General features: G+C 37.4%; 43 non-coding genes and 5 pseudogenes across 43 annotated transcripts; all 48 read right to left on the reverse strand.

Moving 5' to 3' along the window:
- Positions 1-153: 153 nt before the first annotated feature.
- Positions 154-272, reverse strand: LOC146928342 (5S ribosomal RNA). The gene has a single exon (XR_015009680.1). It is a non-coding gene; the product is annotated as a 5S ribosomal RNA (ribosomal RNA).
- Positions 273-501: 229 nt separating this feature from the next.
- On the reverse strand, positions 502-620 carry LOC146928343 (5S ribosomal RNA). Its single transcript, XR_015009681.1, has one exon. It is a non-coding gene; the product is annotated as a 5S ribosomal RNA (ribosomal RNA).
- Positions 621-849: 229 nt separating this feature from the next.
- LOC146928344 (5S ribosomal RNA) lies at positions 850-968 on the reverse strand. Its single transcript, XR_015009683.1, has one exon. It is a non-coding gene; the product is annotated as a 5S ribosomal RNA (ribosomal RNA).
- A 238-nt stretch (positions 969-1,206) lies between these two features.
- LOC146928345 (5S ribosomal RNA) lies at positions 1,207-1,325 on the reverse strand. The gene has a single exon (XR_015008938.1). It is a non-coding gene; the product is annotated as a 5S ribosomal RNA (ribosomal RNA).
- Positions 1,326-1,554: 229 nt separating this feature from the next.
- Positions 1,555-1,673, reverse strand: LOC146928346 (5S ribosomal RNA). Its single transcript, XR_015009684.1, has one exon. It is a non-coding gene; the product is annotated as a 5S ribosomal RNA (ribosomal RNA).
- Positions 1,674-1,902: 229 nt separating this feature from the next.
- On the reverse strand, positions 1,903-2,021 carry LOC146928347 (5S ribosomal RNA). The gene has a single exon (XR_015009685.1). It is a non-coding gene; the product is annotated as a 5S ribosomal RNA (ribosomal RNA).
- A 229-nt stretch (positions 2,022-2,250) lies between these two features.
- Positions 2,251-2,369, reverse strand: LOC146928348 (5S ribosomal RNA). The gene has a single exon (XR_015009686.1). It is a non-coding gene; the product is annotated as a 5S ribosomal RNA (ribosomal RNA).
- Positions 2,370-2,607: 238 nt separating this feature from the next.
- LOC146928349 (5S ribosomal RNA) lies at positions 2,608-2,726 on the reverse strand. Its single transcript, XR_015008864.1, has one exon. It is a non-coding gene; the product is annotated as a 5S ribosomal RNA (ribosomal RNA).
- Positions 2,727-2,955: 229 nt separating this feature from the next.
- Positions 2,956-3,074, reverse strand: LOC146928350 (5S ribosomal RNA). The gene has a single exon (XR_015009687.1). It is a non-coding gene; the product is annotated as a 5S ribosomal RNA (ribosomal RNA).
- Positions 3,075-3,303: 229 nt separating this feature from the next.
- Positions 3,304-3,422, reverse strand: LOC146928351 (5S ribosomal RNA). The gene has a single exon (XR_015009688.1). It is a non-coding gene; the product is annotated as a 5S ribosomal RNA (ribosomal RNA).
- A 229-nt stretch (positions 3,423-3,651) lies between these two features.
- LOC146928352 (5S ribosomal RNA) lies at positions 3,652-3,770 on the reverse strand. The gene has a single exon (XR_015009689.1). It is a non-coding gene; the product is annotated as a 5S ribosomal RNA (ribosomal RNA).
- Positions 3,771-3,999: 229 nt separating this feature from the next.
- On the reverse strand, positions 4,000-4,118 carry LOC146928353 (5S ribosomal RNA). The gene has a single exon (XR_015009690.1). It is a non-coding gene; the product is annotated as a 5S ribosomal RNA (ribosomal RNA).
- Positions 4,119-4,356: 238 nt separating this feature from the next.
- Positions 4,357-4,475, reverse strand: LOC146928354 (5S ribosomal RNA). Its single transcript, XR_015008917.1, has one exon. It is a non-coding gene; the product is annotated as a 5S ribosomal RNA (ribosomal RNA).
- A 229-nt stretch (positions 4,476-4,704) lies between these two features.
- Positions 4,705-4,823, reverse strand: LOC146928355 (5S ribosomal RNA). The gene has a single exon (XR_015009691.1). It is a non-coding gene; the product is annotated as a 5S ribosomal RNA (ribosomal RNA).
- Positions 4,824-5,052: 229 nt separating this feature from the next.
- On the reverse strand, positions 5,053-5,171 carry LOC146928356 (5S ribosomal RNA). Its single transcript, XR_015009692.1, has one exon. It is a non-coding gene; the product is annotated as a 5S ribosomal RNA (ribosomal RNA).
- A 229-nt stretch (positions 5,172-5,400) lies between these two features.
- On the reverse strand, positions 5,401-5,519 carry LOC146928357 (5S ribosomal RNA). Its single transcript, XR_015009694.1, has one exon. It is a non-coding gene; the product is annotated as a 5S ribosomal RNA (ribosomal RNA).
- A 229-nt stretch (positions 5,520-5,748) lies between these two features.
- LOC146928358 (5S ribosomal RNA) lies at positions 5,749-5,867 on the reverse strand. The gene has a single exon (XR_015009695.1). It is a non-coding gene; the product is annotated as a 5S ribosomal RNA (ribosomal RNA).
- Positions 5,868-6,096: 229 nt separating this feature from the next.
- On the reverse strand, positions 6,097-6,215 carry LOC146928359 (5S ribosomal RNA). Its single transcript, XR_015009696.1, has one exon. It is a non-coding gene; the product is annotated as a 5S ribosomal RNA (ribosomal RNA).
- A 229-nt stretch (positions 6,216-6,444) lies between these two features.
- Positions 6,445-6,563, reverse strand: LOC146928360 (5S ribosomal RNA). Its single transcript, XR_015009697.1, has one exon. It is a non-coding gene; the product is annotated as a 5S ribosomal RNA (ribosomal RNA).
- Positions 6,564-6,792: 229 nt separating this feature from the next.
- Positions 6,793-6,911, reverse strand: LOC146928361 (5S ribosomal RNA). Its single transcript, XR_015008907.1, has one exon. It is a non-coding gene; the product is annotated as a 5S ribosomal RNA (ribosomal RNA).
- A 247-nt stretch (positions 6,912-7,158) lies between these two features.
- Positions 7,159-7,274, reverse strand: LOC146928362 (5S ribosomal RNA; annotated as a pseudogene).
- A 232-nt stretch (positions 7,275-7,506) lies between these two features.
- LOC146928363 (5S ribosomal RNA) lies at positions 7,507-7,625 on the reverse strand. Its single transcript, XR_015009698.1, has one exon. It is a non-coding gene; the product is annotated as a 5S ribosomal RNA (ribosomal RNA).
- A 229-nt stretch (positions 7,626-7,854) lies between these two features.
- Positions 7,855-7,973, reverse strand: LOC146928364 (5S ribosomal RNA). The gene has a single exon (XR_015008470.1). It is a non-coding gene; the product is annotated as a 5S ribosomal RNA (ribosomal RNA).
- Positions 7,974-8,202: 229 nt separating this feature from the next.
- LOC146928365 (5S ribosomal RNA) lies at positions 8,203-8,321 on the reverse strand. The gene has a single exon (XR_015008908.1). It is a non-coding gene; the product is annotated as a 5S ribosomal RNA (ribosomal RNA).
- A 229-nt stretch (positions 8,322-8,550) lies between these two features.
- On the reverse strand, positions 8,551-8,669 carry LOC146928366 (5S ribosomal RNA). Its single transcript, XR_015008471.1, has one exon. It is a non-coding gene; the product is annotated as a 5S ribosomal RNA (ribosomal RNA).
- Positions 8,670-8,916: 247 nt separating this feature from the next.
- On the reverse strand, positions 8,917-9,032 carry LOC146928367 (5S ribosomal RNA; annotated as a pseudogene).
- A 232-nt stretch (positions 9,033-9,264) lies between these two features.
- Positions 9,265-9,383, reverse strand: LOC146928368 (5S ribosomal RNA). The gene has a single exon (XR_015008472.1). It is a non-coding gene; the product is annotated as a 5S ribosomal RNA (ribosomal RNA).
- A 229-nt stretch (positions 9,384-9,612) lies between these two features.
- Positions 9,613-9,731, reverse strand: LOC146928369 (5S ribosomal RNA). Its single transcript, XR_015008473.1, has one exon. It is a non-coding gene; the product is annotated as a 5S ribosomal RNA (ribosomal RNA).
- Positions 9,732-9,960: 229 nt separating this feature from the next.
- LOC146928370 (5S ribosomal RNA) lies at positions 9,961-10,079 on the reverse strand. The gene has a single exon (XR_015008474.1). It is a non-coding gene; the product is annotated as a 5S ribosomal RNA (ribosomal RNA).
- A 229-nt stretch (positions 10,080-10,308) lies between these two features.
- On the reverse strand, positions 10,309-10,427 carry LOC146928371 (5S ribosomal RNA). The gene has a single exon (XR_015008476.1). It is a non-coding gene; the product is annotated as a 5S ribosomal RNA (ribosomal RNA).
- A 247-nt stretch (positions 10,428-10,674) lies between these two features.
- On the reverse strand, positions 10,675-10,790 carry LOC146928372 (5S ribosomal RNA; annotated as a pseudogene).
- A 250-nt stretch (positions 10,791-11,040) lies between these two features.
- Positions 11,041-11,156, reverse strand: LOC146928373 (5S ribosomal RNA; annotated as a pseudogene).
- Positions 11,157-11,388: 232 nt separating this feature from the next.
- Positions 11,389-11,507, reverse strand: LOC146928374 (5S ribosomal RNA). Its single transcript, XR_015008477.1, has one exon. It is a non-coding gene; the product is annotated as a 5S ribosomal RNA (ribosomal RNA).
- A 229-nt stretch (positions 11,508-11,736) lies between these two features.
- On the reverse strand, positions 11,737-11,855 carry LOC146928375 (5S ribosomal RNA). Its single transcript, XR_015008478.1, has one exon. It is a non-coding gene; the product is annotated as a 5S ribosomal RNA (ribosomal RNA).
- A 229-nt stretch (positions 11,856-12,084) lies between these two features.
- On the reverse strand, positions 12,085-12,203 carry LOC146928376 (5S ribosomal RNA). Its single transcript, XR_015008479.1, has one exon. It is a non-coding gene; the product is annotated as a 5S ribosomal RNA (ribosomal RNA).
- Positions 12,204-12,432: 229 nt separating this feature from the next.
- On the reverse strand, positions 12,433-12,551 carry LOC146928377 (5S ribosomal RNA). The gene has a single exon (XR_015008480.1). It is a non-coding gene; the product is annotated as a 5S ribosomal RNA (ribosomal RNA).
- Positions 12,552-12,780: 229 nt separating this feature from the next.
- LOC146928378 (5S ribosomal RNA) lies at positions 12,781-12,899 on the reverse strand. Its single transcript, XR_015008481.1, has one exon. It is a non-coding gene; the product is annotated as a 5S ribosomal RNA (ribosomal RNA).
- Positions 12,900-13,146: 247 nt separating this feature from the next.
- On the reverse strand, positions 13,147-13,262 carry LOC146928379 (5S ribosomal RNA; annotated as a pseudogene).
- Positions 13,263-13,494: 232 nt separating this feature from the next.
- LOC146928380 (5S ribosomal RNA) lies at positions 13,495-13,613 on the reverse strand. The gene has a single exon (XR_015008482.1). It is a non-coding gene; the product is annotated as a 5S ribosomal RNA (ribosomal RNA).
- A 229-nt stretch (positions 13,614-13,842) lies between these two features.
- Positions 13,843-13,961, reverse strand: LOC146928381 (5S ribosomal RNA). The gene has a single exon (XR_015008483.1). It is a non-coding gene; the product is annotated as a 5S ribosomal RNA (ribosomal RNA).
- Positions 13,962-14,190: 229 nt separating this feature from the next.
- On the reverse strand, positions 14,191-14,309 carry LOC146928382 (5S ribosomal RNA). The gene has a single exon (XR_015008484.1). It is a non-coding gene; the product is annotated as a 5S ribosomal RNA (ribosomal RNA).
- Positions 14,310-14,538: 229 nt separating this feature from the next.
- On the reverse strand, positions 14,539-14,657 carry LOC146928383 (5S ribosomal RNA). Its single transcript, XR_015008485.1, has one exon. It is a non-coding gene; the product is annotated as a 5S ribosomal RNA (ribosomal RNA).
- Positions 14,658-14,886: 229 nt separating this feature from the next.
- Positions 14,887-15,005, reverse strand: LOC146928384 (5S ribosomal RNA). The gene has a single exon (XR_015008805.1). It is a non-coding gene; the product is annotated as a 5S ribosomal RNA (ribosomal RNA).
- Positions 15,006-15,234: 229 nt separating this feature from the next.
- LOC146928385 (5S ribosomal RNA) lies at positions 15,235-15,353 on the reverse strand. Its single transcript, XR_015008487.1, has one exon. It is a non-coding gene; the product is annotated as a 5S ribosomal RNA (ribosomal RNA).
- A 229-nt stretch (positions 15,354-15,582) lies between these two features.
- On the reverse strand, positions 15,583-15,701 carry LOC146928386 (5S ribosomal RNA). The gene has a single exon (XR_015008488.1). It is a non-coding gene; the product is annotated as a 5S ribosomal RNA (ribosomal RNA).
- Positions 15,702-15,930: 229 nt separating this feature from the next.
- Positions 15,931-16,049, reverse strand: LOC146928387 (5S ribosomal RNA). Its single transcript, XR_015008919.1, has one exon. It is a non-coding gene; the product is annotated as a 5S ribosomal RNA (ribosomal RNA).
- A 229-nt stretch (positions 16,050-16,278) lies between these two features.
- On the reverse strand, positions 16,279-16,397 carry LOC146928388 (5S ribosomal RNA). The gene has a single exon (XR_015008806.1). It is a non-coding gene; the product is annotated as a 5S ribosomal RNA (ribosomal RNA).
- Positions 16,398-16,626: 229 nt separating this feature from the next.
- Positions 16,627-16,745, reverse strand: LOC146928389 (5S ribosomal RNA). The gene has a single exon (XR_015008900.1). It is a non-coding gene; the product is annotated as a 5S ribosomal RNA (ribosomal RNA).
- Between the last annotated feature and the right edge of the window lie 9,539 nt (positions 16,746-26,284).

The raw sequence follows: 26,284 nt of genomic DNA on the forward strand, positions 1-26,284 counted from the left end.
AAGAATAGAGAGTTAGGTTGCGTTAATTAACGAAAAAAATGAAATACAATCGAAGTTTATTTTTCAAAAACGACGTAAAATTACGCTAATTAACAAAAAGAACACGAAATTTTGGCAAAAAGAGGTGCAAAGAACACGAAATTTTGGCAAAAAGAGGTGCAACACAAGGACTTCCCAGGAGGTCACCCATCCTAGTACTACTCTCGCCCAAGCACGCTTAACTGCGGAGTTCTGATGGGATCCGGTGCATTAGTGCTGGTATGATCGCACCTGAAAGTAAAGCGTTGTATTTGTATATATGCATTTCTAAGTTTATTTTTCATTAAAGACGTCAAATTACGCTAATTAAAGAATAGAGAGTTAGGTTGCGTTAATTAACGAAAAAAATGAAATACAATCGAAGTTTATTTTTCAAAAACGACGTAAAATTACGCTAATTAACAAAAAGAACACGAAATTTTGGCAAAAAGAGGTGCAAAGAACACGAAATATTGGCAAAAAGAGGTGCAACACAAGGACTTCCCAGGAGGTCACCCATCCTAGTACTACTCTCGCCCAAGCACGCTTAACTGCGGAGTTCTGATGGGATCCGGTGCATTAGTGCTGGTATGATCGCACCTGAAAGTAAAGCGTTGTAATTGTATATATGCATTTCTAAGTTTATTTTTCATTAAAGACGTCAAATTACGCTAATTAAAGAATAGAGTGTTAGGTTGCGTTAATTAACGAAAAAAATGAAATACAATCGAAGTTTATTTTTCAAAAACGACGTAAAATTACGCTAATTAACAAAAAGAACACGAAATTTTGGCAAAAAGAGGTGCAAAGAACACGAAATTATGGCAAACAGAGGTGCAACACAAGGACTTCCCAGGAGGTCACCCATCCTAGTACTACTCTCGCCCAAGCACGCTTAACTGCGGAGTTCTGATGGGATCCGGTGCATTAGTGCTGGTATGATCGCACCTGAAAGTAAAGCGTTGTAATTGTATATATGCATTTCTAAGTTTATTTTTCATTAAAGACGTCAAATTACGCTAATTAAAGAATAGAGTGTTAGGTTGCGTTAATTAACGAAAAAAATGAAATACAATCGAAGTTTATTTTTCAAAAACGACGTAAAATTACGCTAATTAACAAAAAGAACACGAAATTTTGGCAAAAAGAGGTGCAAAGAACACGAAATTTTGGCAAAAAGAGGTGCAACACGTGCAACACAAGGACTTCCCAGGAGGTCACCCATCCTAGTACTACTCTCGCCCAAGCACGCTTAACTGCGGAGTTCTGATGGGATCCGGTGCATTAGTGCTGGTATGATCGCACCTGAAAGTAAAGCGTTGTAATTGTATATATGCATTTCTAAGTTTATTTTTCATTAAAGACGTCAAATTACGCTAATTAAAGAATAGAGTGTTAGGTTGCGTTAATTAACGAAAAAAATGAAATACAATCGAAGTTTATTTTTCAAAAACGACGTAAAATTACGCTAATTAACAAAAAGAACACGAAATTTTGGCAAAAAGAGGTGCAAAGAACACGAAATTTTGGCAAAAAGAGGTGCAACACAAGGACTTCCCAGGAGGTCACCCATCCTAGTACTACTCTCGCCCAAGCACGCTTAACTGCGGAGTTCTGATGGGATCCGGTGCATTAGTGCTGGTATGATCGCACCTGAAAGTAAAGCGTTGTAATTGTATATATGCATTTCTAAGTTTATTTTTCATTAAAGACGTCAAATTACGCTAATTAAAGAATAGAGAGTTAGGTTGCGTTAATTAACGAAAAAAATGAAATACAATCGAAGTTTATTTTTCAAAAACGACGTAAAATTACGCTAATTAACAAAAAGAACACGAAATTTTGGCAAAAAGAGGTGCAAAGAACACGAAATTTTGGCCAAAAGAGGTGCAACACAAGGACTTCCCAGGAGGTCACCCATCCTAGTACTACTCTCGCCCAAGCACGCTTAACTGCGGAGTTCTGATGGGATCCGGTGCATTAGTGCTGGTATGATCGCACCTGAAAGTAAAGCGTTGTAATTGTATATATGCATTTCTAAGTTTATTTTTCATTAAAGACGTCAAATTACGCTAATTAAAGAATAGAGAGTTAGGTTGCGTTAATTAACGAAAAAAATGAAATACAATCGAAGTTTATTTTTCAAAAACGACGTAAAATTACGCTAATTAACAAAAAGAACACGAAATTTTGGCAAAAAGAGGTGCAAAGAACACGAAATTTTGGCAAAAAGAGGTGCAACACAAGGACTTCCCAGGAGGTCACCCATCCTAGTACTACTCTCGCCCAAGCACGCTTAACTGCGGAGTTCTGATGGGATCCGGTGCATTAGTGCTGGTATGATCGCACCTGAAAGTAAAGCGTTGTAATTGTATATATGCATTTCTAAGTTTATTTTTCATTAAAGACGTCAAATTACGCTAATTAAAGAATAGAGAGTTAGGTTGCGTTAATTAACGTAAAAAATGAAATACAATCGAAGTTTATTTTTCAAAAACGACGTAAAATTACGCTAATTAACAAAAAGAACACGAAATTTTGGCAAAAAGAGGTGCAAAGAACACGAAATTTTGGCAAAAAGAGGTGCAACAGGTGCAACACAAGGACTTCCCAGAAGGTCACCCATCCTAGTACTACTCTCGCCCAAGCACGCTTAACTGCGGAGTTCTGATGGGATCCGGTGCATTAGTGCTGGTATGATCGCACCTGAAAGTAAAGCGTTGTAATTGTATATATGCATTTCTAAGTTTATTTTTCATTAAAGACGTCAAATTACGCTAATTAAAGAATAGAGTGTTAGGTTGCGTTAATTAACGAAAAAAATGAAATACAATCGAAGTTTATTTTTCAAAAACGACGTAAAATTACGCTAATTAACAAAAAGAACACGAAATTTTGGCAAAAAGAGGTGCAAAGAACACGAAATTTTGGCAAAAAGAGGTGCAACACAAGGACTTCCCAGGAGGTCACCCATCCTAGTACTACTCTCGCCCAAGCACGCTTAACTGCGGAGTTCTGATGGGATCCGGTGCATTAGTGCTGGTATGATCGCACCTGAAAGTAAAGCGTTGTAATTGTATATATGCATTTCTAAGTTTATTTTTCATTAAAGACGTCAAATTACGCTAATTAAAGAGTAGAGAGTTAGGTTGCGTTAATTAACGAAAAAAATGAAATACAATCGAAGTTTATTTTTCAAAAACGACGTAAAATTACGCTAATTAACAAAAAGAACACGAATTTTTGGCAAAAAGAGGTGCAAAGAACACGAAATTTTGGCCAAAAGAGGTGCAACACAAGGACTTCCCAGGAGGTCACCCATCCTAGTACTACTCTCGCCCAAGCACGCTTAACTGCGGAGTTCTGATGGGATCCGGTGCATTAGTGCTGGTATGATCGCACCTGAAAGTAAAGCGTTGTAATTGTATATATGCATTTCTAAGTTTATTTTTCATTAAAGACGTCAAATTACGCTAATTAAAGAATAGAGAGTTAGGTTGCGTTAATTAACGAAAAAAATGAAATACAATCGAAGTTTATTTTTCAAAAACGACGTAAAATTACGCTAATTAACAAAAAGAACACGAAATTTTGGCAAAAAGAGGTGCAAAGAACACGAAATTTTGGCAAAAAGAGGTGCAACACAAGGACTTCCCAGGAGGTCACCCATCCTAGTACTACTCTCGCCCAAGCACGCTTAACTGCGGAGTTCTGATGGGATCCGGTGCATTAGTGCTGGTATGATCGCACCTGAAAGTAAAGCGTTGTAATTGTATATATGCATTTCTAAGTTTATTTTTCATTAAAGACGTCAAATTACGCTAATTAAAGAATAGAGAGTTAGGTTGCGTTAATTAACGAAAAAAATGAAATACAATCGAAGTTTATTTTTCAAAAACGACGTAAAATTACGCTAATTAACAAAAAGAACACGAAATTTTGGCAAAAAGAGGTGCAAAGAACACGAAATTTTGGCAAAAAGAGGTGCAACACAAGGACTTCCCAGGAGGTCACCCATCCTAGTACTACTCTCGCCCAAGCACGCTTAACTGCGGAGTTCTGATGGGATCCGGTGCATTAGTGCTGGTATGATCGCACCTGAAAGTAAAGCGTTGTAATTGTATATATGCATTTCTAAGTTTATTTTTCATTAAAGACGTCAAATTACGCTAATTAAAGAATAGAGAGTTAGGTTGCGTTAATTAACGTAAAAAATGAAATACAATCGAAGTTTATTTTTCAAAAACGACGTAAAATTACGCTAATTAACAAAAAGAACACGAAATTTTGGCAAAAAGAGGTGCAAAGAACACGAAATTTTGGCAAAAAGAGGTGCAACAGGTGCAACACAAGGACTTCCCAGAAGGTCACCCATCCTAGTACTACTCTCGCCCAAGCACGCTTAACTGCGGAGTTCTGATGGGATCCGGTGCATTAGTGCTGGTATAATCGCACCTGAAAGTAAAGCGTTGTAATTGTATATATGCATTTCTAAGTTTATTTTTCATTAAAGACGTCAAATTACGCTAATTAAAGAATAGAGTGTTAGGTTGCGTTAATTAACGAAAAAAATGAAATACAATCGAAGTTTATTTTTCAAAAACGACGTAAAATTACGCTAATTAACAAAAAGAACACGAAATTTTGGCAAAAAGAGGTGCAAAGAACACGAAATTTTGGCAAAAAGAGGTGCAACACAAGGACTTCCCAGGAGGTCACCCATCCTAGTACTACTCTCGCCCAAGCACGCTTAACTGCGGAGTTCTGATGGGATCCGGTGCATTAGTGCTGGTATGATCGCACCTGAAAGTAAAGCGTTGTAATTGTATATATGCATTTCTAAGTTTATTTTTCATTAAAGACGTCAAATTACGCTAATTAAAGAATAGAGTGTTAGGTTGCGTTAATTAACGAAAAAAATGAAATACAATCGAAGTTTATTTTTCAAAAACGACGTAAAATTACGCTAATTAACAAAAAGAACACGAAATTTTGGCAAAAAGAGGTGCAAAGAACACGAAATTTTGGCAAAAAGAGGTGCAACACAAGGACTTCCCAGGAGGTCACCCATCCTAGTACTACTCTCGCCCAAGCACGCTTAACTGCGGAGTTCTGATGGGATCCGGTGCATTAGTGCTGGTATGATCGCACCTGAAAGTAAAGCGTTGTAATTGTATATATGCATTTCTAAGTTTATTTTTCATTAAAGACGTCAAATTACGCTAATTAAAGAATAGAGTGTTAGGTTGCGTTAATTAACGAAAAAAATGAAATACAATCGAAGTTTATTTTTCAAAAACGACGTAAAATTACGCTAATTAACAAAAAGAACACGAAATTTTGGCAAAAAGAGGTGCAAAGAACATGAAATTTTGGCAAAAAGAGGTGCAACACAAGGACTTCCCAGGAGGTCACCCATCCTAGTACTACTCTCGCCCAAGCACGCTTAACTGCGGAGTTCTGATGGGATCCGGTGCATTAGTGCTGGTATGATCGCACCTGAAAGTAAAGCGTTGTAATTGTATATATGCATTTCTAAGTTTATTTTTCATTAAAGACGTCAAATTACGCTAATTAAAGAATAGAGAGTTAGGTTGCGTTAATTAACGAAAAAAATGAAATACAATCGAAGTTTATTTTTCAAAAACGACGTAAAATTACGCTAATTAACAAAAAGAACACGAAATTTTGGCAAAAAGAGGTGCAAAGAACACGAAATTTTGGCAAAAAGAGGTGCAACACAAGGACTTCCCAGGAGGTCACCCATCCTAGTACTACTCTCGCCCAAGCACGCTTAACTGCGGAGTTCTGATGGGATCCGGTGCATTAGTGCTGGTATGATCGCACCTGAAAGTAAAGCGTTGTAATTGTATATATGCATTTCTAAGTTTATTTTTCATTAAAGACGTCAAATTACGCTAATTAAAGAATAGAGAGTTAGGTTGCGTTAATTAACGTAAAAAATGAAATACAATCGAAGTTTATTTTTCAAAAACGACGTAAAATTACGCTAATTAACAAAAAGAACACGAAATTTTGGCAAAAAGAGGTGCAAAGAACACGAAATTTTGGCAAAAAGAGGTGCAACACAAGGACTTCCCAGGAGGTCACCCATCCTAGTACTACTCTCGCCCAAGCACGCTTAACTGCGGAGTTCTGATGGGATCCGGTGCATTAGTGCTGGTATGATCGCACCTGAAAGTAAAGCGTTGTAATTGTATATATGCATTTCTAAGTTTATTTTTCATTAAAGACGTCAAATTACGCTAATTAAAGAATAGAGTGTTAGGTTGCGTTAATTAACGAAAAAAATGAAATACAATCGAAGTTTATTTTTCAAAAACGACGTAAAATTACGCTAATTAACAAAAAGAACACGAAATTTTGGCAAAAAGAGGTGCAAAGAACACGAAATTTTGGCAAAAAGAGGTGCAACACAAGGACTTCCCAGGAGGTCACCCATCCTAGTACTACTCTCGCCCAAGCACGCTTAACTGCGGAGTTCTGATGGGATCCGGTGCATTAGTGCTGGTATGATCGCACCTGAAAGTAAAGCGTTGTAATTGTATATATGCATTTCTAAGTTTATTTTTCATTAAAGACGTCAAATTACGCTAATTAAAGAATAGAGTGTTAGGTTGCGTTAATTAACGAAAAAAATGAAATACAATCGAAGTTTATTTTTCAAAAACGACGTAAAATTACGCTAATTAACAAAAAGAACACGAAATTTTGGCAAAAAGAGGTGCAAAGAACACGAAATTTTGGCAAAAAGAGGTGCAACACAAGGACTTCCCAGGAGGTCACCCATCCTAGTACTACTCTCGCCCAAGCACGCTTAACTGCGGAGTTCTGATGGGATCTGGTGCATTAGTGCTGGTATGATCGCACCTGAAAGTAAAGCGTTGTAATTGTATATATGCATTTCTAAGTTTATTTTTCATTAAAGACGTCAAATTACGCTAATTAAAGAATAGAGTGTTAGGTTGCGTTAATTAACGAAAAAAATGAAATACAATCGAAGTTTATTTTTCAAAAACGACGTAAAATTACGCTAATTAACAAAAAGAACACGAAATTTTGGCAAAAAGAGGTGCAAAGAACACGAAATTTTGGCAAAAAGAGGTGCAACACAAGGACTTCCTCTAACACAAGGACTTCCCAGGAGGTCACCCATCCTAGTACTACTCTCGCCCAAGCACGCTTAACTGCGGAGTTCTGATGGGATCCGGTGCATTAGTGCTGGTATGATCGCACCTGAAAGTAAAGCGTTGTAATTGTATATATGCATTTCTAAGTTTATTTTTCATTAAAGACGTCAAATTACGCTAATTAAAGAATAGAGAGTTAGGTTGCGTTAATTAACGAAAAAAATGAAATACAATCGAAGTTTATTTTTCAAAAACGACGTAAAATTACGCTAATTAACAAAAAGAACACGAAATTTTGGCAAAAAGAGGTGCAAAGAACACGAAATTTTGGCAAAAAGAGGTGCAACACAAGGACTTCCCAGGAGGTCACCCATCCTAGTACTACTCTCGCCCAAGCACGCTTAACTGCGGAGTTCTGATGGGATCCGGTGCATTAGTGCTGGTATGATCGCACCTGAAAGTAAAGCGTTGTAATTGTATATATGCATTTCTAAGTTTATTTTTCATTAAAGACGTCAAATTACGCTAATTAAAGAATAGAGAGTTAGGTTGCGTTAATTAACGAAAAAAATGAAATACAATCGAAGTTTATTTTTCAAAAACGACGTAAAATTACGCTAATTAACAAAAAGAACACGAAATTTTGGCAAAAAGAGGTGCAAAGAACACGAAATTTTGGCAAAAAGAGGTGCAACACAAGGACTTCCCAGGAGGTCACCCATCCTAGTACTACTCTCGCCCAAGCACGCTTAACTGCGGAGTTCTGATGGGATCCGGTGCATTAGTGCTGGTATGATCGCACCTGAAAGTAAAGCGTTGTAATTGTATATATGCATTTCTAAGTTTATTTTTCATTAAAGACGTCAAATTACGCTAATTAAAGAATAGAGTGTTAGGTTGCGTTAATTAACGAAAAAAATGAAATACAATCGAAGTTTATTTTTCAAAAACGACGTAAAATTACGCTAATTAACAAAAAGAACACGAAATTTTGGCAAAAAGAGGTGCAAAGAACACGAAATTTTGGCAAAAAGAGGTGCAACACAAGGACTTCCCAGGAGGTCACCCATCCTAGTACTACTCTCGCCCAAGCACGCTTAACTGCGGAGTTCTGATGGGATCTGGTGCATTAGTGCTGGTATGATCGCACCTGAAAGTAAAGCGTTGTAATTGTATATATGCATTTCTAAGTTTATTTTTCATTAAAGACGTCAAATTACGCTAATTAAAGAATAGAGTGTTAGGTTGCGTTAATTAACGAAAAAAATGAAATACAATCGAAGTTTATTTTTCAAAAACGACGTAAAATTACGCTAATTAACAAAAAGAACACGAAATTTTGGCAAAAAGAGGTGCAAAGAACACGAAATTTTGGCAAAAAGAGGTGCAACACAAGGACTTCCCAGGAGGTCACCCATCCTAGTACTACTCTCGCCCAAGCACGCTTAACTGCGGAGTTCTGATGGGATCCGGTGCATTAGTGCTGGTATGATCGCACCTGAAAGTAAAGCATTGTAATTGTATATATGCATTTCTAAGTTTATTTTTCATTAAAGACGTCAAATTACGCTAATTAAAGAATAGAGTGTTAGGTTGCGTTAATTAACGAAAAAAATGAAATACAATCGAAGTTTATTTTTCAAAAACGACGTAAAATTACGCTAATTAACAAAAAGAACACGAAATTTTGGCAAAAAGAGGTGCAAAGAACACGAAATTTTGGCAAAAAGAGGTGCAACACAAGGACTTCCTCTAACACAAGGACTTCCCAGGAGGTCACCCATCCTAGTACTACTCTCGCCCAAGCACGCTTAACTGCGGAGTTCTGATGGGATCCGGTGCATTAGTGCTGGTATGATCGCACCTGAAAGTAAAGCGTTGTAATTGTATATATGCATTTCTAAGTTTATTTTTCATTAAAGACGTCAAATTACGCTAATTAAAGAATAGAGAGTTAGGTTGCGTTAATTAACGAAAAAAATGAAATACAATCGAAGTTTATTTTTCAAAAACGACGTAAAATTACGCTAATTAACAAAAAGAACACGAAATTTTGGCAAAAAGAGGTGCAAAGAACACGAAATTTTGGCAAAAAGAGGTGCAACACAAGGACTTCCCAGGAGGTCACCCATCCTAGTACTACTCTCGCCCAAGCACGCTTAACTGCGGAGTTCTGATGGGATCCGGTGCATTAGTGCTGGTATGATCGCACCTGAAAGTAAAGCGTTGTAATTGTATATATGCATTTCTAAGTTTATTTTTCATTAAAGACGTCAAATTACGCTAATTAAAGAATAGAGAGTTAGGTTGCGTTAATTAACGAAAAAAATGAAATACAATCGAAGTTTATTTTTCAAAAACGACGTAAAATTACGCTAATTAACAAAAAGAACACGAAATTTTGGCAAAAAGAGGTGCAAAGAACACGAAATTTTGGCAAAAAGAGGTGCAACACAAGGACTTCCCAGGAGGTCACCCATCCTAGTACTACTCTCGCCCAAGCACGCTTAACTGCGGAGTTCTGATGGGATCCGGTGCATTAGTGCTGGTATGATCGCACCTGAAAGTAAAGCGTTGTAATTGTATATATGCATTTCTAAGTTTATTTTTCATTAAAGACGTCAAATTACGCTAATTAAAGAATAGAGAGTTAGGTTGCGTTAATTAACGAAAAAAATGAAATACAATCGAAGTTTATTTTTCAAAAACGACGTAAAATTACGCTAATTAACAAAAAGAACACGAAATTTTGGCAAAAAGAGGTGCAAAGAACACGAAATTTTGGCAAAAAGAGGTGCAACACAAGGACTTCCCAGGAGGTCACCCATCCTAGTACTACTCTCGCCCAAGCACGCTTAACTGCGGAGTTCTGATGGGATCCGGTGCATTAGTGCTGGTATGATCGCACCTGAAAGTAAAGCGTTGTAATTGTATATATGCATTTCTAAGTTTATTTTTCATTAAAGACGTCAAATTACGCTAATTAAAGAATAGAGAGTTAGGTTGCGTTAATTAACGAAAAAAATGAAATACAATCGAAGTTTATTTTTCAAAAACGACGTAAAATTACGCTAATTAACAAAAAGAACACGAAATTTTGGCAAAAAGAGGTGCAAAGAACACGAAATTTTGGCAAAAAGAGGTGCAACACAAGGACTTCCCAGGAGGTCACCCATCCTAGTACTACTCTCGCCCAAGCACGCTTAACTGCGGAGTTCTGATGGGATCCGGTGCATTAGTGCTGGTATGATCGCACCTGAAAGTAAAGCGTTGTAATTGTATATATGCATTTCTAAGTTTATTTTTCATTAAAGACGTCAAATTACGCTAATTAAAGAATAGAGTGTTAGGTTGCGTTAATTAACGAAAAAAATGAAATACAATCGAAGTTTATTTTTCAAAAACGACGTAAAATTACGCTAATTAACAAAAAGAACACGAAATTTTGGCAAAAAGAGGTGCAAAGAACACGAAATTTTGGCAAAAAGAGGGGCAACACAAGGACTTCCTCTAACACAAGGACTTCCCAGGAGGTCACCCATCCTAGTACTACTCTCGCCCAAGCACGCTTAACTGCGGAGTTCTGATGGGATCCGGTGCATTAGTGCTGGTATGATCGCACCTGAAAGTAAAGCATTGTAATTGTATATATGCATTTCTAAGTTTATTTTTCATTAAAGACGTCAAATTACGCTAATTAAAGAATAGAGTGTTAGGTTGCGTTAATTAACGAAAAAAATGAAATACAATCGAAGTTTATTTTTCAAAAACGACGTAAAATTACGCTAATTAACAAAAAGAACACGAAATTTTGGCAAAAAGAGGTGCAAAGAACACGAAATTTTGGCAAAAAGAGGTGCAACACAAGGACTTCCTCTAACACAAGGACTTCCCAGGAGGTCACCCATCCTAGTACTACTCTCGCCCAAGCACGCTTAACTGCGGAGTTCTGATGGGATCCGGTGCATTAGTGCTGGTATGATCGCACCTGAAAGTAAAGCGTTGTAATTGTATATATGCATTTCTAAGTTTATTTTTCATTAAAGACGTCAAATTACGCTAATTAAAGAATAGAGAGTTAGGTTGCGTTAATTAACGAAAAAAATGAAATACAATCGAAGTTTATTTTTCAAAAACGACGTAAAATTACGCTAATTAACAAAAAGAACACGAAATTTTGGCAAAAAGAGGTGCAAAGAACACGAAATTTTGGCAAAAAGAGGTGCAACACAAGGACTTCCCAGGAGGTCACCCATCCTAGTACTACTCTCGCCCAAGCACGCTTAACTGCGGAGTTCTGATGGGATCCGGTGCATTAGTGCTGGTATGATCGCACCTGAAAGTAAAGCGTTGTAATTGTATATATGCATTTCTAAGTTTATTTTTCATTAAAGACGTCAAATTACGCTAATTAAAGAATAGAGAGTTAGGTTGCGTTAATTAACGAAAAAAATGAAATACAATCGAAGTTTATTTTTCAAAAACGACGTAAAATTACGCTAATTAACAAAAAGAACACGAAATTTTGGCAAAAAGAGGTGCAAAGAACACGAAATTTTGGCAAAAAGAGGTGCAACACAAGGACTTCCCAGGAGGTCACCCATCCTAGTACTACTCTCGCCCAAGCACGCTTAACTGCGGAGTTCTGATGGGATCCGGTGCATTAGTGCTGGTATGATCGCACCTGAAAGTAAAGCGTTGTAATTGTATATATGCATTTCTAAGTTTATTTTTCATTAAAGACGTCAAATTACGCTAATTAAAGAATAGAGTGTTAGGTTGCGTTAATTAACGAAAAAAATGAAATACAATCGAAGTTTATTTTTCAAAAACGACGTAAAATTACGCTAATTAACAAAAAGAACACGAAATTTTGGCAAAAAGAGGTGCAAAGAACACGAAATTTTGGCAAAAAGAGGTGCAACACAAGGACTTCCCAGGAGGTCACCCATCCTAGTACTACTCTCGCCCAAGCACGCTTAACTGCGGAGTTCTGATGGGATCCGGTGCATTAGTGCTGGTATGATCGCACCTGAAAGTAAAGCGTTGTAATTGTATATATGCATTTCTAAGTTTATTTTTCATTAAAGACGTCAAATTACGCTAATTAAAGAATAGAGAGTTAGGTTGCGTTAATTAACGAAAAAAATGAAATACAATCGAAGTTTATTTTTCAAAAACGACGTAAAATTACGCTAATTAACAAAAAGAACACGAAATTTTGGCAAAAAGAGGTGCAAAGAACACGAAATTTTGGCAAAAAGAGGTGCAACACAAGGACTTCCCAGGAGGTCACCCATCCTAGTACTACTCTCGCCCAAGCACGCTTAACTGCGGAGTTCTGATGGGATCCGGTGCATTAGTGCTGGTATGATCGCACCTGAAAGTAAAGCGTTGTAATTGTATATATGCATTTCTAAGTTTATTTTTCATTAAAGACGTCAAATTACGCTAATTAAAGAATAGAGAGTTAGGTTGCGTTAATTAACGAAAAAAATGAAATACAATCGAAGTTTATTTTTCAAAAACGACGTAAAATTACGCTAATTAACAAAAAGAACACGAAATTTTGGCAAAAAGAGGTGCAAAGAACACGAAATTTTGGCAAAAAGAGGTGCAACACAAGGACTTCCCAGGAGGTCACCCATCCTAGTACTACTCTCGCCCAAGCACGCTTAACTGCGGAGTTCTGATGGGATCCGGTGCATTAGTGCTGGTATGATCGCACCTGAAAGTAAAGCGTTGTAATTGTATATATGCATTTCTAAGTTTATTTTTCATTAAAGACGTCAAATTACGCTAATTAAAGAATAGAGTGTTAGGTTGCGTTAATTAACGAAAAAAATGAAATACAATCGAAGTTTATTTTTCAAAAACGACGTAAAATTACGCTAATTAACAAAAAGAACACGAAATTTTGGCAAAAAGAGGTGCAAAGAACACGAAATTTTGGCAAAAAGAGGGGCAACACAAGGACTTCCTCTAACACAAGGACTTCCCAGGAGGTCACCCATCCTAGTACTACTCTCGCCCAAGCACGCTTAACTGCGGAGTTCTGATGGGATCCGGTGCATTAGTGCTGGTATGATCGCACCTGAAAGTAAAGCGTTGTAATTGTATATATGCATTTCTAAGTTTATTTTTCATTAAAGACGTCAAATTACGCTAATTAAAGAATAGAGAGTTAGGTTGCGTTAATTAACGAAAAAAATGAAATACAATCGAAGTTTATTTTTCAAAAACGACGTAAAATTACGCTAATTAACAAAAAGAACACGAAATTTTGGCAAAAAGAGGTGCAAAGAACACGAAATTTTGGCAAAAAGAGGTGCAACACAAGGACTTCCCAGGAGGTCACCCATCCTAGTACTACTCTCGCCCAAGCACGCTTAACTGCGGAGTTCTGATGGGATCCGGTGCATTAGTGCTGGTATGATCGCACCTGAAAGTAAAGCGTTGTAATTGTATATATGCATTTCTAAGTTTATTTTTCATTAAAGACGTCAAATTACGCTAATTAAAGAATAGAGAGTTAGGTTGCGTTAATTAACGAAAAAAATGAAATACAATCGAAGTTTATTTTTCAAAAACGACGTAAAATTACGCTAATTAACAAAAAGAACACGAAATTTTGGCAAAAAGAGGTGCAAAGAACACGAAATTTTGGCAAAAAGAGGTGCAACACAAGGACTTCCCAGGAGGTCACCCATCCTAGTACTACTCTCGCCCAAGCACGCTTAACTGCGGAGTTCTGATGGGATCCGGTGCATTAGTGCTGGTATGATCGCACCTGAAAGTAAAGCGTTGTAATTGTATATATGCATTTCTAAGTTTATTTTTCATTAAAGACTTCAAATTACGCTAATTAAAGAATAGAGAGTTAGGTTGCGTTAATTAACGAAAAAAATGAAATACAATCGAAGTTTATTTTTCAAAAACGACGTAAAATTACGCTAATTAACAAAAAGAACACGAAATTTTGGCAAAAAGAGGTGCAAAGAACACGAAATTTTGGCAAAAAGAGGTGCAACACAAGGACTTCCCAGGAGGTCACCCATCCTAGTACTACTCTCGCCCAAGCACGCTTAACTGCGGAGTTCTGATGGGATCCGGTGCATTAGTGCTGGTATGATCGCACCTGAAAGTAAAGCGTTGTAATTGTATATATGCATTTCTAAGTTTATTTTTCATTAAAGACGTCAAATTACGCTAATTAAAGAATAGAGTGTTAGGTTGCGTTAATTAACGAAAAAAATGAAATACAATCGAAGTTTATTTTTCAAAAACGACGTAAAATTACGCTAATTAACAAAAAGAACACGAAATTTTGGCAAAAAGAGGTGCAAAGAACACGAAATTTTGGCAAAAAGAGGTGCAACACAAGGACTTCCCAGGAGGTCACCCATCCTAGTACTACTCTCGCCCAAGCACGCTTAACTGCGGAGTTCTGATGGGATCCGGTGCATTAGTGCTGGTATGATCGCACCTGAAAGTAAAGCGTTGTAATTGTATATATGCATTTCTAAGTTTATTTTTCATTAAAGACGTCAAATTACGCTAATTAAAGAATAGAGAGTTAGGTTGCGTTAATTAACGAAAAAAATGAAATACAATCGAAGTTTATTTTTCAAAAACGACGTAAAATTACGCTAATTAACAAAAAGAACACGAAATTTTGGCAAAAAGAGGTGCAAAGAACACGAAATTTTGGCAAAAAGAGGTGCAACACACGGACTTCCCAGGAGGTCACCCATCCTAGTACTACTCTCGCCCAAGCACGCTTAACTGCGGAGTTCTGATGGGATCCGGTGCATTAGTGCTGGTATGATCGCACCTGAAAGTAAAGCGTTGTAATTGTATATATGCATTTCTAAGTTTATTTTTCATTAAAGACGTCAAATTACGCTAATTAAAGAATAGAGAGTTAGGTTGCGTTAATTAACGAAAAAAATGAAATACAATCGAAGTTTATTTTTCAAAAACGACGTAAAATTACGCTAATTAACAAAAAGAACACGAAATTTTGGCAAAAAGAGGTGCAAAGAACACGAAATTTTGGCAAAAAGAGGTGCAACACAAGGACTTCCCAGGAGGTCACCCATCCTAGTACTACTCTCGCCCAAGCACGCTTAACTGCGGAGTTCTGATGGGATCCGGTGCATTAGTGCTGGTATGATCGCACCTGAAAGTAAAGCGTTGTAATTGTATATATGCATTTCTAAGTTTATTTTTCATTAAAGACGTCAAATTACGCTAATTAAAGAATAGAGTGTTAGGTTGCGTTAATTAACGAAAAAAATGAAATACAATCGAAGTTTATTTTTCAAAAACGACGTAAAATTACGCTAATTAACAAAAAGAACACGAAATTTTGGCAAAAAGAGGTGCAAAGAACACGAAATTTTGGCAAAAAGAGGTGCAACACAAGGACTTCCCAGGAGGTCACCCATCCTAGTACTACTCTCGCCCAAGCACGCTTAACTGCGGAGTTCTGATGGGATCCGGTGCATTAGTGCTGGTATGATCGCACCTGAAAGTAAAGCGTTGTAATTGTATATATGCATTTCTAAGTTTATTTTTCATTAAAGACGTCAAATTACGCTAATTAAAGAATAGAGTGTTAGGTTGCGTTAATTAACGAAAAAAATGAAATACAATCGAAGTTTATTTTTCAAAAACGACGTAAAATTACGCTAATTAACAAAAAGAACACGAAATTTTGGCAAAAAGAGGTGCAAAGAACACGAAATTTTGGCAAAAAGAGGTGCAACACAAGGACTTCCCAGGAGGTCACCCATCCTAGTACTACTCTCGCCTAAGCACGCTTAACTGCGGAGTTCTGATGGGATCCGGTGCATTAGTGCTGGTATGATCGCACCTGAATGTAAAGCGTTGTAATTGTATATATGCATTTCTAAGTTTATTTTTCATTAAAGACGTCAAATTACGCTAATTAAAGAATAGAGAGTTAGGTTGCGTTAATTAACGAAAAAAATGAAATACAATCGAAGTTTATTTTTCAAAAACGACGTAAAATTACGCTAATTAACAAAAAGAACACGAAATTTTGGCAAAAAGAGGTGCAAAGAACACGAAATTTTGGCAAAAAGAGGTGCAACACACGGACTTCCCAGGAGGTCACCCATCCTAGTACTACTCTCGCCCAAGCACGCTTAACTGCGGAGTTCTGATGGGATCCGGTGCATTAGTGCTGGTATGATCGCACCTGAAAGTAAAGCGTTGTAATTGTATATATGCATTTCTAAGTTTATTTTTCATTAAAGACGTCAAATTACGCTAATTAAAGAATAGAGAGTTAGGTTGCGTTAATTAACGAAAAAAATGAAATACAATCGAAGTTTATTTTTCAAAAACGACGTAAAATTACGCTAATTAACAAAAAGAACACGAAATTTTGGCAAAAAGAGGTGCGAAGAACACGAAATTTTGGCAAAAAGAGGTGCAACACAAGGACTTCCCAGGAGGTCACCCATCCTAGTACTACTCTCGCCCAAGCATGCTTAACTGCGGAGTTCTGATGGGATCCGGTGCATTAGTGCTGGTATGATCGCACCTGAAAGTAAAGCGTTGTAATTGTATATATGCATTTCTAAGTTTATTTTTCATTAAAGACGTCAAATTACGCTAATTAAAGAATAGAGTGTTAGGTTGCGTTAATTAACGAAAAAAATGAAATACAATCGAAGTTTATTTTTCAAAAACGACGTAAAATTACGCTAATTAACAAAAAGAACACGAAATTTTGGCAAAAAGAGGTGCAAAGAACACGAAATTTTGGCAAAAAAAGGTGCAACACAAGGACTTCCCAGGAGGTCACCCATCCTAGTACTACTCTCGCCCAAGCACGCTTAACTGTGAAGGTGAGAAAAACACAAGAAGGGGGGTTGAATTGTGTTTTAGAAAAGTTCTTCGTTTCTCCTAAAAACTGAACACACTGATCAGAAGCTAAGTGAGACAGCTTCTGAAGTGATAATCAGAATCTAAATGCAGCGGAATAAAACAGAGAGAGAGAGAAGAAGAACGACACAAAGCAATTATACTGGTTCCTTCCACAATCCGGAAGTAGTCCAGTCCCCCTTGCACTTCCAAGGAGATTTCACTATGAGTAATATCTGATTACAAATGCTCAAGCACACAAGCAAGAGACTTCCAATGCTCAAGCACACAAGCAAGAGACTTCCTTTGCTCAAGAACACAATCAAGAGACTTCCTGCTCAAGCACAACTGCAAGAGACTTCTTAACTAAACAAAATTACACAGAAAATTGTTTAAGGTTGAACACTTGATATACAATCAGAGGTGCTCACAATACAAATCAGATACAGACTCAATGGACTTAAGAATTTCTAAGATATGACTTGAGACACAGAAATTCTAAGTGAATGCAGAACAATTTCAGCAGAGGTTTGGTACTTGTGAAAATCTTGTGAGTCTTTCGTTCAGCGTTCTTGCATTACCAAATCTCTAGGTCTTCACTCCTTTATATAGAGGTGTGAAAGAGACGTTGTGAAATTGCCAGCGCACCAAAGAGTCGTTGTTGAAGCTTGATCTTTCACCAATGATATATTGCCTGATTTGGTTGTTGTCCTATGAAGAACAAATTTGAAATCCATTCCTTATCCAAAGGAACATCTATGCAGGCGAAACCGTATTCTGGAGCTGTTTTCTTGTCCTGTAGCGTGGACACAAAACAGAGTAGTGGAGAACGTGGTTGTACAATTCGTACAAAGTACAATGTCAACGCTTTCGTCCAAATTGCAAACACACGCCTTCAAACACCTTTGAAATGACCGTTGCAAACTCCACTAATCCTTTGTTTGTGTTTTCGAATCCAATAGACAGCTTTTGCATTGATAATTCTTCAATTCTTGATTCTTTGCAAATCCAGTTGATATTCAGCTTCTGGTGAAATGGCTTCTGATGAGGCAGCTTCTGATGATGCAGCTTCTGATGATATGACTTCTGCAGCTTCTGATGACGCAGCTTCTGATGATGTGGCTTCTGGACCTCTTGTCTTCAGAGGCACTATTCTTCAGGAGCAGCTTACTTCAGGAGCGCTATTTCTTCAGGAGCAGCTTGACTTCAGGAGCGCTTTTTCTCTTCAGTAGCAAGTTGCCTTCAGGAGCGTCCAAGCTTCAAATTTTTGTTGTTTCCATAGCTCTTTATTTGCTCATTCAGAACCAATGATGATGTAACTTTATAATTATGGTCCTGTACACTTGAACAAATATTAGCTAGTCCAATTTACAATTTTTAATACCTTGTTATCATCAAAACCCTTTAAGGTTCATTGTTAAACACATTTTGTTCCAACAATCTCCCCCTTTTTGATGATGACAAACAAAAGTATTTAAAATTGATCAATTGTTGTTAATCTAATTAACAAGTTGACTTTGGGGTTCTGAGGTTTGTAAGCTCAGAATCTGAGGTTTGTAAGCTCAAACTCCCCCTGAGTCTGATAGTCTTTAAGGTGAGGTTTGTAAGCTCCCCCTAAGTTCTATCCAGGTTAATTAAATTCATTTTTCGCGCAATAAAATTATCAGAGCTTAAAAACAAAATTGAATCATTGAAAGAATTAACTTATAGATAAGAAGAATGGTTCAATTAATTTTACTTGAATTTTGATACTCCTTCGTTCGTTCATAGCTTATACCAATAAGGTAAGAAAAAAATGATAGAAGTTTTTCAAAAATTTCAAATGCCATTAATGGGGCTCAGAGCCTTTAAATACTTGTCACATATACTCCCCCTTTTGTCATTATCAAAAAAAATAAAAAAAATTTAAGCATAAAAGACAAAAAGATATGAGAAAAACTCAAACAGGAGAGAGTATAAAAGAAAGTGAACTAAATAAGTCAGAGCAAAATATATGAACATGTATATCAATTGTCAGAAGCAGCTAAACAGTCAGAATCAGTAAGCATTCAGAAGAAAAGAGAATTAAATCAGAATGGTTTCAGAAGCAAGGACTAGGAATTTAAAACAAACAACAAACAAAAAGAAAAACACAAGGGTGTGCAACTAAGGGTTGGTTTGATGTTGTTTCTTCATCTCCTCCATTTCTTCAATCTTCTTCTGCAACAGTTCTTCAAGCTGTTGTTGTCTCTGGAGAAGAGCCTGTTCCCTTTCCTTAGCTTCTTGCTGCTGCTGTGCCATCTGTTTCTTCAGAAGCTTACACAACCTGGCTTCTCTGGTCAAGTAGTCCGTTTCTGAGAAGAAAGGCTGGTTTGCCAGGAGCAGTGTAGAACTTCTTACTCTGAGACTCTGATTCAGATGCTCCATTAACTTCCTGACAGAAGCTTCCTTGCTTCTGATGCACTTAGCCCTTATGCTTTCAATTAGCTCAGTTGCCCGGTTCTGAAGAGATGCCCAGGAGTCATCATATGCACTTGTGAGATCAATTGTCCTTCGTTGATCCACAAGATTATGCAACTGACTCAGGATTGAGAGAAGCTCAGAATTAATATATCTAGATTCCAGGATGTTTGAGGGTGGTTGTTCAAGGATTTCAAGATCAGAATCACTGATTTCCAAATCTTGAACAGGGTTAGGAACTGGAATGGTAAAGTGTGTTTGTGTGTTTGAAGATGAAGGCTGGTCAGAGGCAATGTGAGTGGTAGAGGTTGAGGCTTGAACATTGACTAGAGAGATGTCAACATCCATGGGAGTTGGTTCTGGGGAGTGTTCAGGTAAAGGTTGAAATTCAGTTTCAGTTGGTGGTTGTTGTGGTGAAGATGATGTTTGAGTGTTGAGTTGGGGGTCAATGGTAGCTGTTGGTGATTGTGGGGGTGTTGTGGGTTTATGTGGTTCAGGTGTTTGTTGATGGGGGTTTTCTGAAACAACATTTTCAGAAGCAGCTGCTTCTGGAGTTGCTTCAGAGGCCTTTTCTGAGGTAGACTCAACATTTTCTGGAGGAATCTTGTTGAGAGGTTGAATGTTAAGAGGTTGAGGGTGAAGGCGAAAAATAGTATCAATGACTCTTTCTCTCTGCTCAGCCAGTTTAGCCAACTTCTCATTAATTATGTGACCAACTGGTTCATAAGTAGTTGACTGAGAGGGCTTATCGTTGGTTTTGGTTGATGTTGATTGGCTTTTTACTGGTTTTCGAAACAGTTGAGCTAAGGGTATATCATCATCAGAATCATCAGAGTCTGATAATGATTTGGATGCGGAATCTGATGATATATTAATTACCTTCTCTGGTTCAGGATCAGAATCCTCTTGAGCAACCTCACTGGTCATCTGCAACATTTTCTTGGCTTCTGAGACTACAGACTCTTGTAGCTCAGCAGCAATTTCCAAGACTTTTTCAGCTGCTGCCTTCTTCTCTTGTAACTCCTTTAACTCCAAATCAGAAGCATCTTGAGCTGTAGAGGTGATATGAGGAAAATCCTTGGTCCTCCTCAAGGCTGGCTTCCTCTTCCTCTTTGGTATAGCAGGTTGATCAAGAGAAATGCCAACATCCATGATCAACCTGGAATCCATGTCTTCAATGGCTTCTTCAATAGAAGGTACTGATGAACTACCAATTTTGAGCTTGTCAGTAGCAACTTTTGCCTTTTTAGCAGGTTGTTCAACCTCTAGATATTGCTCTGCAGTTATCTTCCTTTTTGACTTTCTGCCTCTGGCTCGTGGCAGAGCACCACCATACATTTCCTCTGGAATATCTTCCAATCTGATTCTCTCATTGGTTGCCTCAAAATGTTCCTTGATATAGTACATCTGCACTTCAATGGGATCCTTCTTGCAGATGGGTGGAAAGTCCTTCATAAGATCAGACTTAACAAATGATTCACTTAAATCAGTTTGAAGTTTGGTGACTTCACTGATTAGCTTCATATTCAAGAGAGTATGAGCATTAATGAATTTTCCAGTTTTTGTGTCAAGTAGCTGATCTGTGAAGCCTTGAGATTGACTGAGACTGTCCAAGATACCTCCTTGATAGAATATCTCTGAGAGGAGTCTTCCATAAGGAACCAAGGGTTTATCCAGTAGCTGACTCTGTTTCAAACACTCTACCAAGTACTTGAACATGTATTTGGGCACATTCACCTTTTCCTTCTTGATGAAGTGCTGGAGAAGGACCTTCTGAGCTAGATTTGGTTTCACACAGTCACCACTTGGAAACAGGTTCTCATTCTGAATCTTCAGAAGCATCTTAGTTTCCATGCTCAATTCAGCATATTTCTTCTCCTTCTCAGAATTGTATATCACCAAGTTGGCTTGCTTTTTCCAAATGCGTTTTTCAGCAGCATCTGAAAGATCAATTCCAGAGTAGTATCCAGAGGCTGCAGCCTTGAGAACATACTCTATGTGCCATTGTGCAAGTCTTACTGGAATACCACAGATGCTGGACCTGATTTCATCTTCAACAAATGGCGCAAGACCCATTTCTTCTATTGTTTTCCCTTCTAATTCAGGATACATTAGCACCATCTGACTTTCCTCAGCTAAGGATGCCGCTTTGTTGTAGAATTTTGCTCTTACCCAGAAGTGTCTAACCAGAGCTTCATATGTTGGTCCATTCAACATTTTGAAATAATCCATGAGTCCTTGCTCTTCATAGTAGCTTCTGATTGAACACCTATGAAAATTCAGAGAATCAAAGTCCACTGGATTCTCTATCTGAACCTGCAAATCCCATTCTTCCAATTTCATGCTTCTTCCTCTGTAGTCATATTCAGGGACCATTCGTGAAGTAGATACTGAATCTTTTCGTTGCGAGCTTGATGATGCCATTTGATGATTTACGAAGATTTGAAGAAGATGAAGATTTTAGGGTTCTAAGGTTGAGAGAATGCGCTTACTTCGCAAGAGGTTTGAGAGCAAATGTGTTTGTTGTGAGTGAGTAGTGTGTGAATTGACAAAGTGTTAAAAGTAAAACGATTGCAATTCAAAAGAGACAAACAAACATAACATTAATGACAAAATTGGGGGCGCGTGAAAAGTACTTTCAAAGCTTTTAAATCATCATTGCCCTTTTAGTTATACACCAACACATACAGGCCACGTAAGAAGTTCACAGAGTAACTACCAAGTTAGTGGGCCAGAAGTTACTTTTTAAAAAGGTAACTTCCAACGTTTCCACTAATTCAACTATTCAGAAGCAACAAATCCAGCTTCTGGACTTCAGATGCTGACGTCATCATCAAAAGCGAGTTTTCCTCAGAACCTCAATAAAGAGCTTCTGATGGACTACCGCTTCTGAACTAACTTCAGAACCTAAAATCCTATTCAGGAGCAAGCAAGCATTTAATCAGATACAAAGTGCATGTTCAAATTTTTCTTTATAAAATCAAATCTTTCAACAGTTAAAGGCTTAGTAAATATATCAGCCCATTGATTTTCAGTATCAATGAATTGTATATCTAAAATTCCTTTTTGAACATAATCTCTGATAAAATGGTGTTTGATTTCAATGTGCTTCGCTCTTGAATGCAAAATTGGATTTTTAGACAAACAAATAGCAGCAGTATTATCACAATAAATGGGAATACTGTTAGCAGTTATCTGATAATCTTCCAACTGATGTTTCATCCAAAGTAGTTGTGTACAACAACTTGCAGCTGAAATGTATTCTGCTTCTGCTGTAGACATAGCAATAGTTGTTTGTCTTTTGCTAGCCCAGGATATAAGATTATCACCCAGAAATTGACAATTGCCACTGGTTGACTTTCTTTCAATCCTATCACCAGCATAATCAGCATCACAGAATCCAATTAGCTTATAATCTAAGGATTTCCTATAAAGGAGTCCAAGATTGGTCGTTCCTTTCAAATACCTGAAGATTCTCTTGACAGCAGTCATATGAGATTCTCTAGGATCTGATTGGAATCTTGCACACAAGCATACACTGAATAAAATATCTGGCCTAGATGCAGTGAGGTATAACAAAGAACCAATCATACCTCTATACAGCTTCTGATCTACTTTAGCTCCTTCATCTTCTTTGCTTAAGGTGCACGTAGGGTGCATTGGAGTGTTCATCACTTTACAATCTTCAAGTTTGAACTTCTTCAGAAGCTCCTTTGTGTACTTTGATTGATGAACATAGACTCCATCTTTGCATTGATTGATTTGAATGCCCAGGAAGAACTTCAGCTCTCCCATCATGCTCATTTCAAATTCATCCTGCATTAACTCAGAAAATTCCTTGCAAAGAGATGCATTAGTAGAACCAAATATTATATCATCAACATATATTTGCACAACAAGAATATCTTTCTCAAGGGTCCTTCTGAAGAGTGTAGTATCAACCTGTCCTCTTTTAAAATCATTTTTGATTAAGAAATTACTTAGTCTATCATACCAAGCTCTGGGAGCTTGTTTCAAGCCATATAGTGATTTCTTCAGTTTAAAAACATGGTCAGGATATTTAATATCCTCAAATCCAGGAGGTTGCTTGACATACACTTCTTCTTCTATGACACCATTTAGAAATGCACTCTTGACATCCATTTGATATAATATTATGCCATGATTAACTGCATAGGAAAGAAGTAACCTGATTGCTTCCAATCTTGCAACTGGAGCAAACGTTTCAGTGTAATCAATGCCTTCTTGTTGACTATACCCTTGTGCAACAAGTCTGGCTTTGTTTCTTGTTACTTCACCTTGCTCATTCAGCTTGTTTCTGAATACCCATTTTGTTCCAATAATGTTCTTGTGCTGAGGTTTGGGTACCAGATCCCACACATCATTTCTTTGAAATTGATTCAACTCTTCTTGCATAGCTAGGATCCATCCATCATCTGAAAGTGCTTCATCAACTGTTGTAGGTTCAATCATTGAGATTAGTCCAATCATTGACTCTTCTTGTCTGAAATGTGATCTTGTTCTTCTTGGACTATCTTTGTTTCCAATGATTAGCTCTTCAGGATGTGAAGACTTGTGTTTGAATGTGTTTCTGGGAGGATCTGCTTGATGTGAGCCATCTTGTGCTTCATCAGAAGCAGCTTCATCTTGTGCTTCTGATGTGGGTTCAGCTTCTGAACTATCTTCAGATTCAGCTATCTGATCAGGTTCTGGAGTAGCTTCAGGAACCTGTATCTCTGCAGAACTTTCACCTTGCTTTGAAGTTTTATCTTCAAGCTCCTTGTCATCAAATTTAACGTGCATAGATTCTTCAACACAAAGTGTTTCTGAATTATACACTCTGTATGCCTTTGACCTTTCAGAGTAACCTAAAAAGATTCCTCTTTGGGCCTTGGCATCAAATTTCTTTAGGTAGAGCTTGTTGTTCAGAATGTAACATGTACATCCAAATTGATGAAAGTAAGAGATATTGGGTTTTCTTCCTTTAAAGAGTTCATATGATGTCTTCTCCAAAATAGGTCTAATATAGATCCTGTTTTGAACATAGCATGCTGTATTCACTGCTTCTGCCCAAAAATGTTTTGGTAAATTGTTTTCATGAATCATGGTTCTGGCCATTTCTTGTAAGGTTCTATTCTTTCTCTCTACAACCCCATTTTGTTGTGGTGTTCTAGGAGAAGAGAACTCATGGAAAATTCCATGTTTTTCACAAAAAGCTTCAAATGGCTCATTTTCAAATTCTCCACCATGATCACTTCTGACTTTCAAAATTTTTGATTCTTTTTCAGATTGAATTTGAGTGCAGAAGCTACTGAATACATCACACGCAACATCTTTACTCTTTATGAATTTCACCCAAGTCCATCTGCTGTAATCATCAACAATGACTAATCCATATCTACTTCCATATAGGGATGCAGTACTCACTGGTCCAAATAAATCAATATGGAGTAATTCTAAAGGTCTTGAGGTTGAAACAATGTCTTTGGTTTTAAAAGATGATTTCACAATTTTCCCTCTCTGACATGCACCACAGAGTGCATCTGAATGATAGTCAATGTCTGGTAGCCCTTTCACAAGTTGTAACTTACTAAGCTTAGAGATTAACCTCCAGTTAGCATGTCCCAACCTTCTGTGCCACATCCATTTCTTATCATTCACTGATAGTAGGCACATCACCTTCTGATCAGCCAGTTCAGAAAAATTGATTTTATAGACATTGTCAACTCTCTTTCCTTTGAACACAATGGATTTGTCTTCCTTGTTGATTACTGTACAGTTGGGTTTTTCAAAAAGCACATCATAACCATTATCACAAAATTGACTAATGCTCAAAAGGTTATGTTCAAGACCATCTACCAACCATACATTATTAATTGAGGTAGAGGAGTTACCAATAGTTCCTGTACCTATGATCTTGCCTGACTGGTTGCCTCCAAATTTCACATTTCCTCCCTCTTTCATTGTTAGGCTGAGGAACATGGACTTGTCTCCTGTCATGTGTCTTGAGCAACCACTGTCTAGGTACCATGATCTTTGCTTTGGCACTGCTCTTAGACATACCTGCATCATTGACGTTTTTAGATTTAGGTACCCATTGTTCTATGGGTCCTGGAAGGTTAGTACTTAAGGCTTTACTCTTCACTTCTTGTACCTTGTGCTGTGAGTTGGGTTGCTTCTGATTAACCATCACCTTAGGTTTTGGTACTTCAGAAGCAGTAACTGTCTTCTTCTGAAACTTAGACTTCAGAACCCCAGATTTTGGTTTCACCAGACTCTGAGGAATAGGTTCTGATCTTTTCAGGATCCTAACCTTTGAAGTTTTGGAATCAGATTTGATCATAGCCTTTGACTTAGAGTTCTTTGGCTTTGAAGTAATCTTAGCCTTAGAACTAGAAGCTTCAGGTTCTGATTGAACAACAGTTTCCAACTCAGCCCCTTCTGGTACAAAGAATGTTTTCAGACCTTCCTTGATGCATTCACAACAAGACTTTAGATTGGTTTTCTCCAGTTTCACTTCTGGAAAGCCAATTCCTCTACCATTGTTCTTGTAAATGCTATAAATCATAGAAGCCACTCTGCTTCTGTCAATGCCAGATATAATAAAATCTTCAAGAGCAATTTCATGGTTACTTAAAGGTTTTTCATTACACTTTTCTTGTAGCTTCTGACATAAGAACCTGAGCTGATCTTCATATGTTTTACACATGAAGTCAAAGCCCCTAAGTCCTTGTTCAGAAGCTTTCAGATCCAATAGAGTTGATTTTTGCTGTTGTACC

This window comes from Medicago sativa, chromosome 4, assembly GCF_051527215.1.
Source record: "Medicago sativa cultivar Bolivia chromosome 4, Bolivia_mono, whole genome shotgun sequence".
Lineage (NCBI taxonomy): Eukaryota > Viridiplantae > Streptophyta > Magnoliopsida > Fabales > Fabaceae > Medicago > Medicago sativa.